Below are 21,771 nucleotides of genomic sequence, written 5' to 3' on the forward strand. Positions count from 1 at the left end.
TATCTATCTATCTATCTATCTATCTATCTATCTATCTATCTATCTATCTAACTATCTATCCTTTGCCTCCTGATAGTAATAGCCAAACTCTGGAATTGACTTATACCTGAGTGGTATCTAATGGCTGCTAAATTACTGAAAATTTAGAAAATTAGAAGTTTTCTATTAACAAATATAAATGTAAGTAATTTGGAATTAAAACCACAATGGAAAATAGGCAGGAGAGAATAATGGGGAAGTGGGTTGAGTTTAACTCCAGGAGTCATACAGTGCATTATGTTCCTGAAGTTGACTCCCAGGAGGGGATCTGCTCAAAAAGCTTCTTTGCAATATTGTGAGACCTGGAGTGAATCTTTTCTTGAGATGCCTCAAAGCTCAAACATCACCTTTCACTAGACTTCTAGCTCTTTTCCTTGTTTCTCATTCCCTGGCATTGAGCCATAAACCATTGTCTACTCTGGGAATAACATTATATTAAATCATATGCTCATAGGTCTAGGGCTGCAGGGGACCCGTTAACCCTATCCTTTTACAGATGAGGAAGCTGAAGCCCAGGGTGATTAAGTGACTTGCCCCAGTTCACAGGTAGTTGGCACCAGAGGCATGTAGCAGGGAGCACCCAGTTTTCTCAGTTCTTGGCTCAGGAATTCAGTTCCTTCCTAACTATATTAAGGGTTAAGTCTGCAGAATCCTAGTTGAACTGAATGTAGTAATCTCTGAAGGCATACTTAAGAACATTGGGTTTCTATTATCAGACTCTATCAGGTCACACTTCCATCTTAAATTGTTAGGTAATGACCCAGGAACAGGATTAGGAAAACCCTATGGTCATCCAAAATCAGTCTAAGACCACAGGTAAAAACTTATCTAACAGTGTGATTGTCCACAAAGAAATTTCTTATGAGACAGCTGGGTCATCATTATTTCCTTGTAATTGTACCAGAAAGTATATCTTTGGGGAGTGATTTCATCAATAAATAGCCACTTTCAGAGAAAATTGGTTCACCCCCAAAGGGTGAGGATCATATGGTACATACAGGGCTCTGTGAGAATTCAATTAACATTAATTAATAATGATCTGACAAATACATATTCTCTGTGGTAATATCACATCACATGATTACTCTACATCCAAAAAAAAAAAAATCCCACGCAAATGGAAAAGGATTGACTTTAAAGGGCAGTTGAAATTCCTTAACAATTTCTTGAGTAACCATAAGAAAAGAAGGGAGTTTCTCTGTAAATCTAAAATCCAAAAGTTTGCCAAAAATCACAAAGATGTTATACAAGATGTGCTGTTCTGAAAAAGTACTTAGGTATCATGGTGCTCAAAGGATCCAGAGAATTGTCCTACATACTTATTACTCTCAATAATAGATTTCATGATTGTGTTATTGACAATAATATTGCTAGAATTTATTGATAAACACTGGATTATTTTTTAACACATATATGCGACTATGCTCTGATCTATACAAATAAGAAATAGGATTAATTTTATTAAACCCCTCCCTAAAACAAATTATGTAATTAAAAAAATAACAATTTTTCTGATGGATTAAGGTACCACACAGACACATGCCTGACTTTTTTGGTGTGGTAGTGGCAGTGGTGGAATGTGTGTATTTGTGTGTGTGTGTGTGTGTGTGTGTGCAGATTGTGGAAAAATATTTTTCCTGAAATAAAAGTTAAACAGTGATTACACTACCTATAAGAATGAAAATCACATTCAGTTTTGAAATGACTACCATTTTGATAAGAGTGATGCAGCATATTTTTTCCACACCATTTACCTAGCCCTTCTCTTTATTCAATTATTTAGCAGTGATGAGTCAAATGGCATTTAGTTTACTTGGGTTTGCATCATACTATTTGTTGAAGTGAAAAGCTATTTTCATCATGCTGAATAAAAATTTTAAAAGTGTATTTACCAGGACTAATTGATTACATTTATAGTGGATGATAGATATTCCTTATAGACTAATTCTATTTCAGTTGAAAACAGATAGATTGGTTTGTCACATAGCCAAAAAAATACATAGTTGATATGTCTTAGTTGATAAAGACAAAGTTAATATGTGGAACTAAGTGATTGTCTAGAGAGAAAGAGAGAAAAAGCATTTTTAAACTATAAAATGATTTGAAAAGATTATGTTTCCATTAAGGTTTAGCTGAACAAGGTCAATGTCCACTTTATGTTGATTCACACACCTTTTAAAGGTCCAATATTTGTCGAAGGCTTATTTAGAACATTCATTAAAGTCAAAGTTTTCCTCCCACAGACGTTTGTGGTGAGTGATCAAATACCAGTATCTAATTTGAGACAATCACAGAGATCAAGTGGCATCTTATGAGCAAATGCATTTTTCCATGAGGAGGTTTCAACCATGCACATCAAACACATTTGATATCAAGCCTATTGAGAAATCATCTTTTTTAAGCAGGATGGATTTAACAGTCGCTTCCTCACAGGTTTATGTGTTTAATTAGCTGCCCTAACAGGGGGAACAGTAGGAGCTGAAAGCTGAGGAGTACTTGCAAGATAAAATAATATGAAAGCATGGTACAGCACTGAGGGTGTCAAGCACTATTAATAACAAAAATGACGAAGAGAATTCACTGTAACACTTCCTTCTTAAAAAGAAGTTCACTGTCATAATTCACCTGGTTATTCTAAATTGCAGATTCCACAAACTATGCACTCCCTTGGTAATAAAGATGCCCCAATTTCAAACAGAATAGCTGAGTCCAGGTCACTCTAGGTCAATTGAAAAGCAGGAATGAAAATATGGTCCTGTAGATAGTAGATGAAGCCCAATTTAATATATTTTACCTCTAGCTAGCTACCAATTTATATTTTTAATACCCAAATGGAAGCCCAGAAAATGGCTTCTATATGTCACATACTTTGCTGTCTCCCAAATATTACATGTTTTCTTTTTCCTTTAGTAAATTCATCCTATTCCTTGGAAATTGTCCACATATAAAATGAAAAGATTTTGTTCATTATTATATACAATAAATATGCACATATAGAATTTAAGCACATTTTGAATATACTATTTTAACTTGAGAGGAAAATGTGGTTTTTACTTACACATAACTGTTTCCAGAAAAGAATCATTTATGTGAAGGCTTATTTAGGCATGTATTTGTAATACCCTAAGTATAGAATCATTGCATTTCACATGATGCTTAGGGATGATGATAAAGTGAGTTTTGCAAATGCAGATTCTCTTCAGATTTCAGAGAGTTCCTAACTTTTGAGTCTGTTTAAGCCATGTGGGATTTTTATTCTCCTCCAGAGCTAGTAAAGAAAAAGGTGGGGGAAATGGGAAATAAAAGAGCAATGAGAATCTTTTTATTTCAAGAAAAGGGAAAAAAGCTTTGAAAAGATTATCAGAGGGATCCTAGGGATTCTTGGATATCAAATAGCTTACTAAACAGCATTTTGATGAGTAAAATGCAAATGGTTCAAAAACATGCAAATCCAAACATGTCTGGTTTTAAAATTAAGGGGAAAGTGCTAGGAAAAGTATATTCTAGATTTTGCAGAATTAAATTCATTTGAAAAATGGGGTGCACTATTATTGGCTAAACCCCCTATTATTACAGATGAATTACTTATAGCTGGCATTTACATAGTGTTTTAAGGGTTTGTAAAGCATTTTGAAGCTATTATCTCATTTCATCCTTACAACAGCTCTGGGAGGTAGTTGTTATTATTAACACCATTTCAAAGATGAAGAAATTGAGGCAGGCATAGATTAAGTATATAACTAGGATCACACAGTAGGATTTGAATTCAGATCTTCCTGACTCCATATCTAGTTCTATCCATTGCACCACCTACCCACAGTCTCTCTGATAATTCCTTAGAATGGGAAGTGTATCTTTTCTATAGACCATCTCATGCTTTCAGTAGGCATATGCTGGGGATTAATCATGTCAAATAATGATAGTGTGGCTATGAAATATTCCCTGTCAGCATCTCTACACCTCTGAGCTAACCTGAAGCATTCAAGATTCCTTGAACTGTTCTATGTGTGTGGAGTGGTATGAACCTTAGGCTCCTAATGAAGTTAACCTGAATGAGAGTAGGGTAGTTTTAGAACTCTAAGGTTTTTTGTTTATTTTGTTTTGTTTTGAATTTCCTTGGGAGGCTATGTGTGATAGTGGAAAAAGAACTGAATTTGAAGTCACAGGGCCTGAGTTTGAACCTCAGCTCTGCTGTGAAGCACCTGCATAACCTTAAATATATCACTTAACCTTCTAGGCCTCAAATTTCTCTGCTTGTAAAATGAAAGGATTGGACTAGATGATTTCTAAGTTCTCTTCCAGCTATAAATCTATAGCATCTTATAATTTCTTATGTTAGGTCCTTTGGGACTTGTATAGTTATCCCTTCCACATCACAGGGGTTAAGAGCATGGCACCCTCATGGTCTGGAAAGTCTACGTAATTCAGAGAAGTCTGAATTATTATGATACTAAAAGATAAAATATGTTGTTTTATATGATATTATACGCATATTTTATGCATTTATGAATTTCTGAGTCTCTTAACTTTTTCAGTGTTGTCTGCTAGGCTTCATGTGTCTTCTATGGCTTCCACAAAACTCTCCCAAAATTCCAATTTAATTTCTCATGGTGACCCAAAATATATTGAAACTATGATGGGGAAAGTCACTATGTGGAAGATATAACTGTACTTCTAGAAGGTGGGAGGTGAAAGAAAGTATAAGATTGAACTTGTGGAGCAGGAGTGCTTTGGACAAGCATATAATACCTAGGATTCACTCTGATAAACATTCAAACAAGCCATTTGGACTCACTTGGATGTCTAGAAACATAGAAGATCCATTACAAAACCAGGAATATGACTGAGTGAACCTTGCTGACTATATTGATTAGTATCTTAGTGTAGAATATGATAAGCTAGTTAGTGGGTTTTTTGGCGTGGGGTAGGAGTGGTATTTGTTTCAGTATTGTGTCTCTTTCATAAGTTACTTGTAAGTACGAGGATACATAGGTGTCCTTGCAAATACTACTTGGTTAAGGTTATGGCTAAAAATCTGGCAATGTGCTAAGCTCTACACATTTCGCTAAATGAGTCCTTAGACAGCATGTTTGTCTGACACTGGGCCCATACTCTCAGTCTTTCCAGCTCAGTAACATCTGCTAACTTTTTCACTCTGTTGGCAAAATTGTTGAGAATTAAGGCTCACCACCACGTCACAATGAGTTGGACATTAGGAGAGGGATTACATTTTACTGGTAGAGAGAATGCCTGCCCCAATTATATCACAGATACATCAAAGTATTGACTTGTAAGAAAAATTAGAGGACATTTTACTGACATTCAATGGGAAACCAAATTGCTGGGCTAGGCAGAGCAGTAGCTAATACCAAATTAGAATGAAAATCAACTTAAGCTTAACTCTCTTTCCTTGATTAGCCATTTTTTTGTGTATTTTTCCACACTGCTCATTTGGTTCATTTTAGCTTTGGCATATTTACCTTAATTTTGGGAGCTGGAATTATCTTTGAAATTTAAGAAAATTAATTTCTACATGGGAGGTCAGATTCTTTGTATTCTAAGTTCAGCTGATGAATTCTTTTAGAACTGCAGAAGGCTAGTTAGTAGATGCAACAGAAATATAATTAATGAAGTGCAAAAAGACTGCAATCATAGAACATTAGAGCTAGAAAGGACTTTAGAGATTAGTCTAAGCTCTTCAAACCGAGACACAGAAAGAGAAGTGAGTTTCTCAAGGTCACACACCTAGGTCAGAGACACAACTGACAGAAGACTTAAGTTCTTCTTTTTCCCATTCCAATGTTCTTTTCACTGTACCATGACTGATGACCAAATAAGTGGGTGCATTTTCATTTCCCTTGTTTTTCTTCTCCCATTTCTGAATATGTGAAAAACCCTTGAGTGAAGTCTTCTATTCTTCTGCTCTGGTATTCCCCTCTTTTCTTACAATACTCTTTTCAATCCTTATTTTTCTCTCTCCCTACCTAACTACAAAATGGCAGGCTTCAAGTGGATTATGGTGCATCAGAGTACATCAGAATTCGAACTTGTGTTCTCAAAGGCTATGCAAGCCGACCACAAACTGAGCATGGACCTGGAGACTATTTTACAAGGAGCAACCTAAGTTAGGTGGGCTACCTGGTGATGGTTTTATTTTTTTTTTCTGACAGGTGCTGATTTTTTTGTGAGGCAATTGGGGTTAAGTGACTTGCCCAGAGTCACACAGATAGTAAGTTTTATGTGTCCGAGGCCAAATTTGAACTCAGGTCCTCTTGTCTCCAGTGTTTTATCCACTGTGCCACCTAGCTGTCTCCCCGACTCTTTTTTGGCCAGGTAATTTCAGGTGCTGATTTTTTAAACAGTAAGGTGGTACAACAGATAGAGTGCTGGACCTTGAGTCAGGAAGACTTGAGTTCAAATCCTGCCTCAGATACTTCCTAGATGCCTAGACAAGTCACTTAACCGCTGTCGAGGCTCAGTTTCCTTATGTGTAAAATTTGGATATTTTACAACTTTCACCTCTCAAGGTTGTTATGAGATAAAACAAGGTAATATTTCTTTTTGTTTGTTCATTTGTTTTTGTTTTGTTTTTGGTTTTGGTTTTTTTTTTTTGGTAAGGCAATTGAGGTTAAGGGACTTGCCCAAGGTCACACAGCTAGTACATGTCAGGTATTTGGTCTGAGGCCAGATTTGAACTCAGGTCCTCCTGACTTCAGGGCCGGCGCTCTATCCACTGTTCCACCTAGCTGCCCCAGTATTTCTAAAACATTTTATAAATTTTAAAGTGGTATATAAGTGCTAGCTATTATTTTTTCAAATATGTTAAGTCCCAAAGACCTTATTAAGGCAGAGAAGAGTTTTGATTTTTGTTGATAGAGGGAATAATCAAACTAGTTAAACCACACACCTTTGAAATATTGAAGTGAGTATTCAAGAGAGGCCAAAAGATAAAAAAAAATCAGGATTTAAATACTTCAGAATGATAAATGAAACTAAAAAAAGGTCAGGGCTGTATAAGGGATACAGAAGAAAGGAGGGGAAGCATCGCCCCAAAACACCAACATGAATTTGACGTGACTAGTTCACTTCCTCTTGTGAACCACATAGTCTACATTTCTTCTCCGTTCTCTCTTTATTTCATTATTGAACTCTAAGTATTCCTGGTAAAGTATCTAATCAGCCTGATTTTCATAAAAAGTAAATCATGTCTTAACTTCATTATTTTACAATATAACTTTGTTAAATTGAGCACATTTGTGTAAATATGGGAGAAATATAATTTGGTGGTAAATAACCTTATGGATTTGGATACACTCATTTTATATCACCACAAACAATAAAGAAAATTCATTTAATGCTATTTAGCATCTGTATATTAATATCCTTCACCTTGCTTCGTGATGATTAACTTTAGGTTCTTCAAAATAATCTATTCAGTAGGTATTATTGTGTGCATTTTACCAATTTATAAACCAAGATCATAGAAAAAGAAGTAGGTCTACACTAGCAGAATAAAACAGAAAATTGAATCAATTATCTATCAAGATGATTAAAACTGCAAATTTCTTTTTTTAACCCAATTTTATGTATTTTTCTTTTAAAATATCATTATACCTCTTCATAACCCATATCTCAGCATATCTTCCCCATCCAGGTAACACCCTTTCTAGCAAGGAATAATAACAACAACAACAAGAAAAACAAATCCACAAAAATAACCAATATGTGATTGGATTTAGGCAGTATACAGTGCTGCGCACTTATACTTTCCAGCTGCTGCAAAGAAGGTAGGGAAGTACATTTTTTCATATCTTCATATCTTTCATATCTTCTTTGGGGCCAAAGTTGGTCATTATAATCATAAAGCATTGTTTTTATTTTTGTATTGTTCTTTCCATTTTATTTTATTCCATTGTCATTGCCTATATCATTTTCTTTGTTCTGTTTAGTTCATTTTGCATCTATTCATAGAAGTCTTCACATACTTCTCTATATTGTCAAATTTCTCTTTTCTTACATTATAGTAATATTCTATTACAATCAGGTAGTATAATTTATTTAGCAATCTACTTTGTTTCTAGTTTTTTGCTAATACAAAAAGTTCTACATCAAATATGTTGCTGTATATGGAACCTTCTTTTCTTTGATTTCCATGAAGCATATATGAGTCACCTTGTTAGCAGAATATTTCCAGAATTTTATAAACACACACATACATATATAAATGTACTCCTATATATTCACATATACACATATATAAATATACCCATATATACATACATACACACAAATATAAATATACCCTTATTTACATGCATAAAAATACATACATACACAATTTTATATATATATATATACACACACATTCACACACACATACACACACGTGTGTGTTTACATATATATATATATATATATATTCAAACAAAATCATGTTGGACAGCTTAAATTCTCCAAATAATTACCTTCTTCACTCTAAAAAATGTTATTCTGATTGCAGGAGAACTTAAAACTGAAAATACTTTTAGGCAATCGATGTCTTAAAGTTAACAGTTAGGAGTTATAATGGATAGAGCTCTGGGCCTGAAGTCAGGAAGGTTCAAGTTCAAATCTGGCCTCAGACACTAACTGTGTGATTTTAGGCAAGCCACTCTGCCTGCCTTAATTTACACAACTGGAAAATGGGAAATAAAATAGCACTAAACTCCCAGGACTGTTGTGAGGATCAAATGAGATATTTGTAAAATACTTAAGTGACTGGCACACAGTGGGTTTTAAATAAATGATTCCTTCTTTTCTTCCTGAGAAAATCCTATAACATAGTATAACATGGGTTGTATAGAACATACATATATTCCCTGACTATTTCTGATTAACTACATGTCACTTAGTACTTAGATTCCTTGGAAAGCCATGTGGTGGCTTAGAGTTGAAAGGACATGTTGCCTTTGTATAAAGCAGAAAATGAATCTTCCATTGGTCCTCTCTTGATGTATGACACTGGGAGGTGAAGATGGACAAGGTAAGCTGTGTCTGTTGAAAAAAGAGAAATAGCTTCTGGCTCACTCTCTTTGATTGATTTTCTGTATTGCATCATGTAGCTCCAAATATTCTACTCTGAGTGGTAGGGGAGGGATGGGATATGGGATGACCATTCTCCCCATTGGAATCAGTAGACCAGTCTCAAATAGATAAGCTCAAGTTTGAGACCTTGGTTGCTCTTTCCATTTTATATATATGTATGTATATGTATATATATATATATATATATATATAATTTTATTGTGTAGATGAGTTAATGTCAGCCTCAAGCTATATGTTTGTTTTGGTTTTTTGTTTTTTGTTTTTTTTTGTGAGGCAATTGGGGTTAAGTGACTTGCTCAGGGTCACAAAGCTAGTAAGTACTAAGTGTCAAGTGTCTGAGGTAGGATTTGAACTCAGACCCTCCTGACTCCAAAGCCAGAGTTCTATCCACTGTGCCACCTAGCTGCCCCTAAGCTGTATGTTTGCAGGTAACTTAATGAGATCCAGAGGTCCATCAGATCAATGGCATAGAGCTTAGCAGGGATATTTTCTGCCAAATGACCACTGGTAGAAGGGGAGTTAGTTGTTTGGACAGTACAGAAACGAGGTGAAATGTGACCAGATCTACTTAGGAGTCCCTCAAACTGTTCTATGTTTTATTGAGTTTTATCACCTTTTTATAGTTATGTTATATTGCAGAATCTTATTTTAACTCATTTTTTCAATTGGGATACTTTGAGTCTTTTCTGTCTTTTGACATTTCTTTGATGGATAGGAAATAAATGCCTGATATAGTGTGTACTGAATAGCTTTCCACTCCCTATCTTTTGAGGAGACACAGATATTAATCAAAAGTTAAGTTTTAACTAATTTTTCCCTGGGGCTCTGGAGTGGGGGGAAGGGAAGAGTGTGAAAGTTCATTAGAGGTTAAATTTGCCCAGGGCTGAACATGGCCCAGATGACATCCCCATGTACAAAGCAGATGGGTATCTTGGGGAGAAGGAGTAGATGCAGTATCCCAGGTTCTTGTGCCCAGCAATGGTTCTCAGTGTTAGAATTATACGGCATCTGATTTAGTGATTCGTGAATGCATCCAAAAGAGAAGACATTGGGTGTAGTTTATAAGCATTAAAAAAACACACACCTCAAATAGCCTTTCTCAACAACTAAATTTTGCAAAACTTTGTTGTAATGAGTTCAAATGCCTGTATTTTAAAACTCCAGGATACACACAGTTAAGGATAAACTAATAAACTGTTCCAGGGTATGGTTACCAACAAAGTGATTTTCAACAAAAGCTTTTGGACAGAAATTAAACACTAAAGACTACAAGTGTGGGTGTAAATGCCAACAAGCATGAGATTTAAATATATATTATCACTTGCAATAGCACACACATTTTCTTCTCTTCATAAAAGATGCTAGAGAATATAATGCATAGCTGTGCCCCCTTTAGCCTTCTATTTGACTCCTTTAAAAAACAGCAAAAGATCTTCTTTGTTTCCTAACATATAATGCAAAAATGCAGTGGTGTATGATTTTCCTAAGGGAATATATTTTCTTTTCTTAAGGCACAGCATGATCCTCAAGTCTTGCTTTCTCTTAACGTCATATGTTGGTAGATCAGCAATTCAGCTGAAGGGATCTTTTTTGTCTTGGGGTTTTGTTTGTTTTTTGAGGAAAAAGTGAATTGGCTAGCAAGTACGCTAATGAACAGACGACTCCAAAAAAAAAATGGTTAGCATTAGGAAGTTTCTGTGGTGAAGCTGCTGCCAGCTGGTGTCCCTTGGAGTGTGGGTGCCAAAGATATTACACTGGGGAATTGGGGTATCCTCTTAAGTAAATAAGAGACCATTATAAACCCAAGAAATTAATTGTCCAATGTGTAAATCAATAAAAATCAATTATCTGAGAATTGAAACAAATGGACACTGGCTTCTCAACTTTTTCCTTCAACAGAAGTTTTCTGTTTAAGTTCATTTAAACTTTAAACTTCATTTAAATATAATTAATTGAGTGTGCATAATTTTGGTTATTTTACTATTGAAACTTTTGAAAGTTCCCCATTTGGGGAAAGATGCATTATATAAAGTTAGTGTGAACTAGGCATGTATTTACCTAGAAGAAACAGTGACAAACAAAATGCCAAGTCTAAAGAGGAGTTATGGTTACAGAGGAGGTGACATAAACTATGTTTTGTTCAATAATTGTTACTGTTTCAGCTGTGTATATCTTTTTACGTTAAAAAATAAGAAAAGAAAAATTCTCCTGAAAGCTTTGTTTAAACATGAGCCTGTAATAAGAAATTTGATATTTGTATTTTTTTGACACAAGTCCAGAATTCAGTCAAATGCAAATGTTATTGGAAAAATTTAAGAAAAGATAGATGTGTGTATGTGTGTTGCAATGGAAACCATTCATCATACAGCAAAATCAAAATCAAAATCACATAGATAGTCGTCTTTATTTTTAACCAGAAATGATCATGCCTATCATTTTTGTTGTTAGCAATTATAAGTAGAAAAAAATGACTTTCTATTGATGATTTCAATGCATGCTAGCTGATGTTTATGCTATTTATACTGTCAAAAACAGGTCTTTTCACAAGCCACCTCTTTTTTTTCTTTCCTTATTACTTATCCTAGAAGTAAACCAGAACTGAAAGCCTCATCCTGTATTATGCAATGGTAAATACTTATCCAGAAAAGCAACAATCAAATGGAAAAAAAATTCTTGAATGTCCACATATTTATAATTATTATTAGTAACATCATGAATACTTGACATGTGAAAACATTTATTTTATGTCTTCTTTTTAGAAAAAGCCAAAAAACATCCAAAACCAAATGCACATTTTAGCATATCTATTTTATCAGTTGGAGAATGGAAAGAGAGACAGAGAGAAAGTCAGACAGAGACACAGAGAGACAGAGAGTCAAGGAGATAGAGACAGAGAGAGAGAGGGAGAGGAGGAGGGAAGAACAGGGACAAGGAAAGAGGGAGAGGGAGGGAGAAAATCATGTGAGCAGCTCTGCAGTTTACAACTCTTTCAACCTTATTTTTATCCTGTTTAGAGACAATGTCATGATATGGAATATCCTCTACTACCAGATCCCAAAATGTCTGTCCTAGGAAATTCCGATATTAGAATCGTAAGTAAAGCAACATATTGTTACTGGTTGGGGTTCCTCCTAGCTAACTTTTATTGTAAGGGGAAAGTCAATGTATTCTGATTTCCAAAGACATTTCCATTTTCCTTTAAGAGTTAGTTGTGTCAGAAGCAGTAGCAGCAGAAGCTCTGTAATCATGAGAAAAAGAAAGACAAGAAACCTTTTGTTTGACAAGTTCCTAGCTGATGCTAGGACTACAGTGACTTCTACCCTGACAATCCTTCCTATTATCTCTGAGTTTCTTTCTGGAGAAAGAGGTAGTTTCTTCTAAGGTGGTAGGTCAATGAACAACATTCATTAGATACCAACTATCTACCAAGTGAAAGAGAGAAGGAGAAGGAGAAAGAGGAGGGGGAGGAGGAAGAGGAGAACAAGAAGAAGAGAAGAACAAGAACAAGAAGAAGAAAGTAGATAAAGTAGAAGAAAGAAGACTTAAATTTCTTTCCTTGAGTTTACAATCTCTTATTAGCAAAAGACGCAAATAAGAGACCCCCCTCTATTTAAAAAAATTGTCAAGAACTAGTCACTAGACTCCTAAAGTTCAGGTCTTAGAAAAAAAAAGATTAGCTGGTACATAGTATAAGGGTGCACATGCCATAATTCTGGGGTGTAGGTACAAAAGAAGACATTATATTCCAGAAAAATCTGAATTCAGTGATTCTCAGCAGTTGTTAATGGTCTTCTAAAAACATAGAAACCACCCTCAGCAGCAGCAAAGGTGAGTAAGCAGGACAGCTTCAATCAGAACAAGATTTTCTTAAGCAGTTACTAAGTGCCAGGCACAGCAATAAGGGCTGAGACAAAAAAAAAAGGCAACAACAGACTCTGCCCTCAGAAAGCAGTCATTCTAATGGGTGAGAGAACTTATAAATAAATGTCTACATGTATGGATACAGAATAGATGGAACCTTAGAAGGGAAGGCACTAGCACCTAGGGGAGACAGGAAAGATCACCAGGTGAAATGAAACTCAAAGGAAGCCAAGGATTCTAAAGGCAGATATGAGAAAAAGAGGATGGAAGAAAACAAGCATGGCGCCTACTATGTGCTGGGCACTGAGCTAAGCACTTTACAAATATTATCTTATTTGATCCTCACTACAATCCTGGGAGGGGCAGCTACGTGTCATAGTGGATAGTGTGAAGGCCCTGCAGTCAAGAGGACCTGAGTTCAAATCCAAACTCTGACACTACCCAGGTGACCCTGGGCAAGTCACTTAACCATATTGGCCTCAGTTCCTCATCTGTGAAATGAGTTGGAGAAGGAAATGGCAAACTACTCCAGTATATTTGCTAAGAAAACCCCAAATGGGGTCATGGTGAGTTAGAAACAACTGAAATTTCTCAACAACAACCCTGGGAGGTAAGTGCTGTTATTATCCCCATTTTTACAGTTGAGAAAACTGAGGCAGGCAAAAGTTAAGTGACTTGACCAGGATCACATAGCTAATAAGTATCTGAGGTCATGTTTGAACTCAGATCTTCCTGACTTCCAGTGTTCTATCCACTGGGCCACCTACTTGCTCTCCTTTCAAGGGAAAGCATTGCAAAGACATGGAGATGGGAAAGAAACAGGAAGTAATGTGGCTGAAAATGAAATAAAAAGAAGACTGGAAAAGTAGAAAGGAGCCTGATAATGCAGGGCTTTAAAAGCCAAACAAAAGCCTTTCTATTTGACCCTGTAGGTAATAGGGAGCCATTGGAGTTTATTGGTAGGGGGTTGAGGGCTGGTTGACATAATCAGACCTGCATTTTAGGAACATCCCTTTGGTAGCTGAATGAGGGATGCTTTGGATTTACGTGCCAGCAATTTGTATCTGAATACAAAGCCACAAAATGGTGACATAGTTCTGGATATAATGCCCTCCAGTACACAAGAATAGTTGTTGGTGGGGGGTGGGGAGGCTGAAGTACTGGGAGTCGGTATAGGCCATGGACAATCTAATAGGAAGTTCATGGACAACTCTGCCACAAACTAGTTCATTTTGGACGAATCACTCAATCATACTAAGTCTTAAATTCCTTTATTCGTAATATATGGAGGTTGGATTAGATAATCTCCAAATTTCCTTCCTGCTTTCACATTCTATAAAACTGTTTTTCAAAAAATGCTCTCAGGGAATTGTCCTGAATACTCTATTTTCACAATAATTCCAGCGTAACCATGAAACTACAGCTTTCATGCTCTCTGTGGCCTGCCTCCCACTTTTCAACAATTAGCCAACATCGTCTCCATTTCAGTCCTAAAGGAAAACAGTTCTCTCTCGCTTCCCTTTGGCCTCCCAAGTAAATGATCAGCTTCCTTTGTTCTAACTTATATGTTTGATCGAAACCTGTAAATTGCAAGTACCAGGAACAGTTTTTATATTTGACTTTGTTCAGTGATTAAAATGTATACTTCCAGTATCTTTTCCCCATACAAAAAAAAAAGAAATAAACCACTATAAAGGCTTGTTTGATTTCCCTCCATCAAAATTATAGGAAAAAGCAACAGAAAGGAATTGCTGTTTAAAAAAATAGGATCTGATGAAAACTATTTTCTTTGCACAAAACCAGAGGAGTCAAACATGCCACCCATGGGCTACATGCAGCCCACAATGCTCCCAAATGTGACCCAAACAAAATCAGGAAAAATAAAATAAAACATAAATCATATTAATATGTAATTTTCTAATATGTGGCCTGCACATGTGTGTAATTTAGTGACTCTACTTTCTACATGAGTTTATACCATTGGACTAAACCAACAAAGCAAGATTCCACTGAATGACTTGGTGGTAAAATAGTGATCATATTAATCTTTTAAGAAGAAAATCAGCCACCAACCTGTAAATACAATGAAAACTTCTTCCATTTAAAGAATAGTAATAGAATGAAAATCCATACGAAAGTTTTATGTACCCTTCTTAAAATAATGTTATGCATCTTGAATGAATAGTCTGTAACCACACACATCAGTTTGGAGCAATAAAGTTACTGAGTTTTTGACATAAAGTTTTAAGAAAGATGCCATGCACTGTGGATTTCACACTATATCACTGAGGAAATTTCATGGAAAGCAAAACAAAACAAAACAAAACAGGGAAATATCAAGGAAGGTGAAGTGGCAAGAACCTCTAGAGATTAGAAAATTGTATGTGGGCTAAAATCAAGAAAGAACACTATTGCTGAATTAGCACAGATGATCTGTTCCTCTCTTCTTCCCTTCTTCTCTCCCTTTCCCCCTTCTTTCTTTCTCTCTTTCTTTTATTACTCCTTTCTTTCTTCCTTCCTTCCTTCCTCATTTATTGAGCACGTACTCTTACTATATATTAGGTAATTTTGGTATACTAAGATGAATTATGGGTGGTATTTGATAGATAGATAACTATAATGCAAAATGAAAGTGTGATGATAAAAGTATAAAGTATTATGACAAATAACTTCAAGCTAGGAGTACCATGGAAACTTTTGTGGAAGAAAAGCTATATCAGCTGGGCTTTGAGCCCAGCTGTCAACCACAGACATGAAGAGATGGGCATTTCAAGCATAAGTATTTAAACAAAGTCATCAAGGCAGGAAAGCACAGGATACATTCGTAGAATAGTGAGCTCAGTTGGAATATAGGGTGTCTGAAGGGGAATAATGTGAGATAAGGCTAAGAACTGGTTAGTCATATTAAAAATCTTTGACTATCTGGTAGGCAATGGGCTATTGCATGCTTTTGAACAGGGAAATGACATGATCAGCATGTATTGGATTGGGAAAGATTGGAGAAAGGAAGAATGGATAGAAGCCTATCGATATAGTTCAGGGGACATGTAATGAAGAACTGCACTAGAATGGAGGAAGTGATAAAGAAAAGAGGAAGGAGATGTTGCCAAAGTAGAATTGCCAGGCCTTTGTGACTTTAGAGATAGGTAGCTTTCAATATGACTCTGAGGGTAACTGAGAGAATGAATGATGGTGCCATTAATCAAAATAAGAATGTCAGGATGAGAAACAGGTTTGGGGAAGTATTAGGTTTTATAGGCAAAATGGAGTAGTGGATAGGACACTAGACATGGAATCAGGAAGATCTGGGTTTAAATTCCACTTCAGACATTTATTAACTATTTCTTAACTTCTCTGTGCCTCAGTTCCTCGTTTGTTCCATGGGAGGCTTAGATTCAAAGATCTCTAAAGTTCCTTACAGCTCTAAAGTCTGTTTCTATGAAGATGATGAGTTTGCTGGCAATCTTTTCTATTAGAATAAGCATACATAACCTCTGTTCCTCAGACTGCTAACACTACCAGCAGCTTATAAATATGCTTCTCTTCAGTTTCCAAGTAGGCAAAAAAGATATTTCACTCTGGCAATGAGTACTAGAAAACAATGAGGAAAATTAAAGGATTTGAAAAAATGCATATTATAGAAAACTCTATTTTCATAATATTTGAGAACTGAACTATTAGATAAAGTTGGATATTCAGTTCTTAAGCCACAATATAGTCTTATTGTTCAGTGAAGAATTTTACATAATTGAAAATGCTATTCAATTTTCATAAGTAAATATTCATAAAATGTGGCTGTTGTTATTATAAGACTTGTGAATATTACCTGTAGGTTGTCTTTAGATTTAGATTATTTTAGGATTCTGATCCAGGTTATAGAATATGTGCTTTTCCCAAAGCCTTCACATATGTACACTATATCAGCCTATTTATGCATGTGTGTATGTGTGTGGGTGTAGGTCTATATGAATGTGCATATATATGTATGTATATTTATATATGTGTATGTATTGCTGTATGTATGTATATATGTTTTGAATGACTCATGTTCTTATATAAACTTTGCTTAACTCAGCACCTAATGCAATGCTCTGCACACAGTAGGTGTTTAATAGATGTTTGATGAATTGTTGAGTTAAAATGAATTCAAGCAGCATGGGTGACTGTGACTGATCATACTATATTTAATCTCTTCAGGGTTGCCACAGTCAAAACATTCATCATCTTGTGGCAAAACTTCTGGTGATTGATCAGTCAACCAATACTTAAATACATACTATGCACTAAGCACTCTTCTATGTACTGGGGATGCAAGTATGAAGAATCAAATAATCTCTACTCCCAAAGAGCCTTCATTCTAATGCGGAAGATAATAGTTACACATAAAAAATATGTAGCATAAATATAAAATGATGAACCTCTCTGCATTTAACAAAGTCCTGACAAGAAACACATAATAAGATACAGGACTTGTTCTTTCTATTTTGAAGGGACCTCTGAAAGCTTACACTGCACTGCTCAAACATAAATGTATGTGTGCAAAGACATACTTTCGATACTTAAAAAAAACAAACAAACCAACCACATAGTAGTGCACTGAACCTGTTCTAAACTGGAGCACCACTTTAGACATTCCATTGAATGACTAAGTTATCCATGCCCAAACATCCTATGCAATTCTTATCTATTTTCTCTAAATTTGTAACTTTTAGGCTATCTTTTCCAGGGTGCCACAGGTTATTTTTTAAAGGTCAGAATTTATTTAAATTAAAAGTGAAATTCTATTCATGCTACTCTCAACTCAGTGCTATTTTGAAGGTAGAGGAAACCATAATCCCATATTAAGATTTTCTTTTTTTTTTGTCCATAGTCATTCAAGACAATATGCAAGAGCCCCAACCATTCTGGAGCCATCTATCTTAAGTCTATTAACAGGGATGTGAAACCTGCAGCTTTGAGGCCATGTGTGGCCCTCTAGGTCCTCAAGTGTCCATTGACTGAATTCAAACTTCACAGAACAACTCCTTAATAAAAGGATTTGTTCCATAAAACTTGGTCTCAGTCAAAAGGCTGCACCCAAGTGCCTAGAAGGCCACATGTGGCCTCAAGGCTGCAGGTTCCTCACCCTTGTCTATAAGAACACCTTAAAGTTTTGTACAATATGAAAATATTCAGGTAGCTTAGCAAATATACATACATTTGTTCATTTAGAAAACCTTCATTAAGTACCTATCATTTACAGAAAACTGTGGTACGTAGGTGTTAGAGGACAGAGAGAAAGGAAAAGTAATACAGTTTGGTTAGAGTATAGAGTTCATAGATGGGAATAAAACGAGTCTGGAAAGGCATTGTTCTATCATATTGTAGAAAGCCTTGAATGACAGATAAAAGAGTGTGACTACTCATTCATTTGTAATAGGGAGCCATTGAAGGTTTTTGAAGAGAGGGGTGATGAGACCAGATCTAAGGAAAAGAAATGAATGTGGTTGGCCTCTTCTAAATTCCTTCTCAAAGCTGGAAGCCAGAAGTACCTGAAGTCACTAGAAGCTGGAAGAGGACTGAAGCTTGAGAAGTTTTGTAGACAACTCAAGAAGGCTGAAGTTCTCCAGTTCTCATCACTTCTGCCCCACCTCTCACGTGGGCCAAGTCATTTATCTTCACCAAGAAGGAGAGAGTCTTGTACCAAGGAGCTTTGGGAGATGGCTTATAGCTACAAGTGATTTAAGAAGAGCTGTTAGGAGGCAACTACTGTCATCCAGGCTGATGATTATGAGAGATTGTGCTAGAAAAGTAGCAAGTAGGCATAGAGAAGAGAGTGCACATGTAAGAAATGCCATGAAGATTTAATCAATAAGACTTGCTAATTGTTTGGATTGACAGGTGAGGGAGAAGGGAGAGTCAAAGATGGTCTGAAGGTTACAAACATGGGAGACTGTATGAATGGCAGTGCCTCAGATGAAATAGTGAAGTGAGACAGAGCAGTGGTAAAGATGCATTCAGTTTGGGTATGTGGAGTTTTAGATGCCAATGGGCTAGTGCCTTATAGACAGTTGGAGATGTTTGCCTGGAACTCAGAAGGGAAGTCAGGATGAAACCATAAATTTGGGAGTCATCTATACAAAAGTGAGAGTTAATAATAATAGCTAACATGTATGTATAGCTTCCAGTACTAGGTGCTAACTGTGCTAATTATTATTTCATTTGATTCTCACAACAATCCTGGGAGGTAGGTGCTATTATTACCTCCATTTTACAGTTGAGGCTGAAACTGAGGCAAACAAGCATTCAGTGGCTTGCCCATGATCATACACCAAATACATGTCTAAAGCTGGATTTGGACTCAAGTCTTCCTGACTCCAAGCTATATCCACTGTGCTACCTACCTGTCCCTATTGAAGCCATGGGTTAAATAAGATCACCAAGGGGAGATATTATCAGGGAAGAAAGAAAAAGGATTAAGACAGTCCCTTAGGGAACATCCACATTCCATTTCCAGAAGAGGATAAATCTCTAGAGAAGGAAACAGAAAAGGAACAGTTTGAAAGATAGAGGGAGAACCATGATAACATGCTGCCTGTGAAGCCATGGGGGAAAAGTATCCACTTGGAAAGGATGGTAGTGCCAAATGCAAGTAGAGATGTTAAGGAGGATGAGAACTGAAAAAAAAGACCATTGGACATGACAATATATCATCTCAGAGAGAAGGTTTATATGATTGCAAAGAAATGAGCTTGAATTTTTTTTAAGTCCAAAAATTATACATCCAAAAAAGCCTTGTCCTCTTCAGAATAGTCATCTTGAGAATACATACACTACTTTCAGAGAATGAGGCACATTATTTTGGACATCCTGAGTATTGAATCCTTGTCTTGGGAGGATGTATATGAAATTTTGAAACAATCAAAAAAATTTGTGAAGCTAAGTTCAAATAATAAGAAGGAGGGATCAAATTGTGTAATACTATTAAAGGTCAAAAGCAAGGTGTGACTATAAAAGAGAGATGCCAATGGGTTTGGAAGCTGTCTTTGAAATCATTTCCAAAAGAAGAATTGCAAAAATGAGTCTATTGGTAAAAGTAGCATTAGAAATCAGTGTGTAGCCCTCCAATGTGACAATTTTAATGTGTATTAATGATTTAATTAGGGTAGCCAGGTGGCACAGAGCACCTGGCCTGGAATCAGGAGGGCTCATTTTCCTGAATTCAAATCTGGCCTCAGACACTAGCAGTGTAATTCTGGGCAAGTCATTTTACCCTGTTTGCCTCAGTTTCCTCATCTGAAAAATGAGCTGGAGGAGGAAACAGCAAACCACTTCAGTATTTTTGCCAAGAAAACCTCAAATGAGATCTTGAAGTGTTGGACATAACTGAAAGACAGCGGAATGACAAAAACTATTTAATTGGATGTATACCTTCTGGTATGTTTGTTTATTAAAAAATCAATTTCAATACTTTATAGTCATACCTGATAGTATTCCATGAGCATGGGAAAACATAGTTAGCTAACTTTATTCTTATGTCATGAAGATAATTTCCAAAATTCTGTCTGTTTCTGTAGATGATGTTAAATGTGACCTAAGGCTTTAACCAGTGATTTTTGCCTCTAAAATTTTTTTTTCTAATTTCATACCTCTCCCTCTTAGTTTTGTTGGTTTCCTTCAAGACTCAGCTAAAATCTTATCTTCTGCAAGAGGTCTCTCCTGGTTGCCACCAGCGACTAGAACCTCTCTCTCACGTAGAACCTTTCATTATGTGTGTGTCTGTTTCTGTGTATATACACGTATGTATATATGTATATATATGTATTTATGTACACATGTCTATCTATCTATCTGTCTATCTATCTACCTATCTATCTATCTCTTGTTTATACCTCATCATTTACATTCTGTATTAAAGTAGTAGCTCCTTGAGGGCTGGGACTGATTTTGCCTTTCTTTGTATCCCTAGCTCTTAGCATTGTGCCTGGTACATAATTAGCACTTAATAAATACTTGTTGACTTACTGACCATGTCTCACTTTTGTCTTCCCACAATGAGAATAGTAATGTCAAGTAAACCAACATTCTTAACTCTCGGGGCCAGGCCTTCGCAGTTGGTCTTTCAACCCCTACATCAAATTAACTTTTAATCACTCTAAGATCCAAACAAGTACTGACTATTGTCGTGCTTTTATTCATTCATTCACTCATTCATTTTTCTATCTGTATTAATTTATTTATTCTGTTTTTACAATTATAAACCTTGGAAGCAGGTTAACTTAGTCAATTTGGTGTTTTACACACACACACACACACGCGCGCGTGCACACCTACACACACACGCATGCATGCATATATACACATGCACATGCACATACAATATGAAAGAACACCAATGACAAAATAAAATTTCCTTAAAAAGAATATTTAAAGGATAATTGCCTTAAAGTCTCCTGTTTTGGGAACTTAGTTTATCTTTCAAAAACATTCAAATCCTCAGAAATCTAAAAAATTTATGATATACTATTCATGATGCAGAAAACTAAAGTCTTCTTTTGCCACAAACAGCAACAGCAACATATTTTATGTTTACTCCCTTCTCAAATAAGCACTATAAGCAATGGGATGTTTAAATACCCTGCCTTTACCTCTCAATGCATATTATCACTACAAATGGAATTATCTCCAAGTATTCATTCATTAATTGAGCAAATATTTATTGAGAGTCTACTATGGTCAAGGCACTAGTGAATAAGATAAATGTATCTGTGTCTGAAAATAGAGACTCACTATCTAACTATTATCTCA

Source organism: Vombatus ursinus, unplaced genomic scaffold (assembly GCF_900497805.2).
Source record: "Vombatus ursinus unplaced genomic scaffold, bare-nosed wombat genome assembly UNPS02014774.1, whole genome shotgun sequence".
In the NCBI taxonomy this organism is placed as follows: Eukaryota; Metazoa; Chordata; class Mammalia; order Diprotodontia; family Vombatidae; genus Vombatus; species Vombatus ursinus.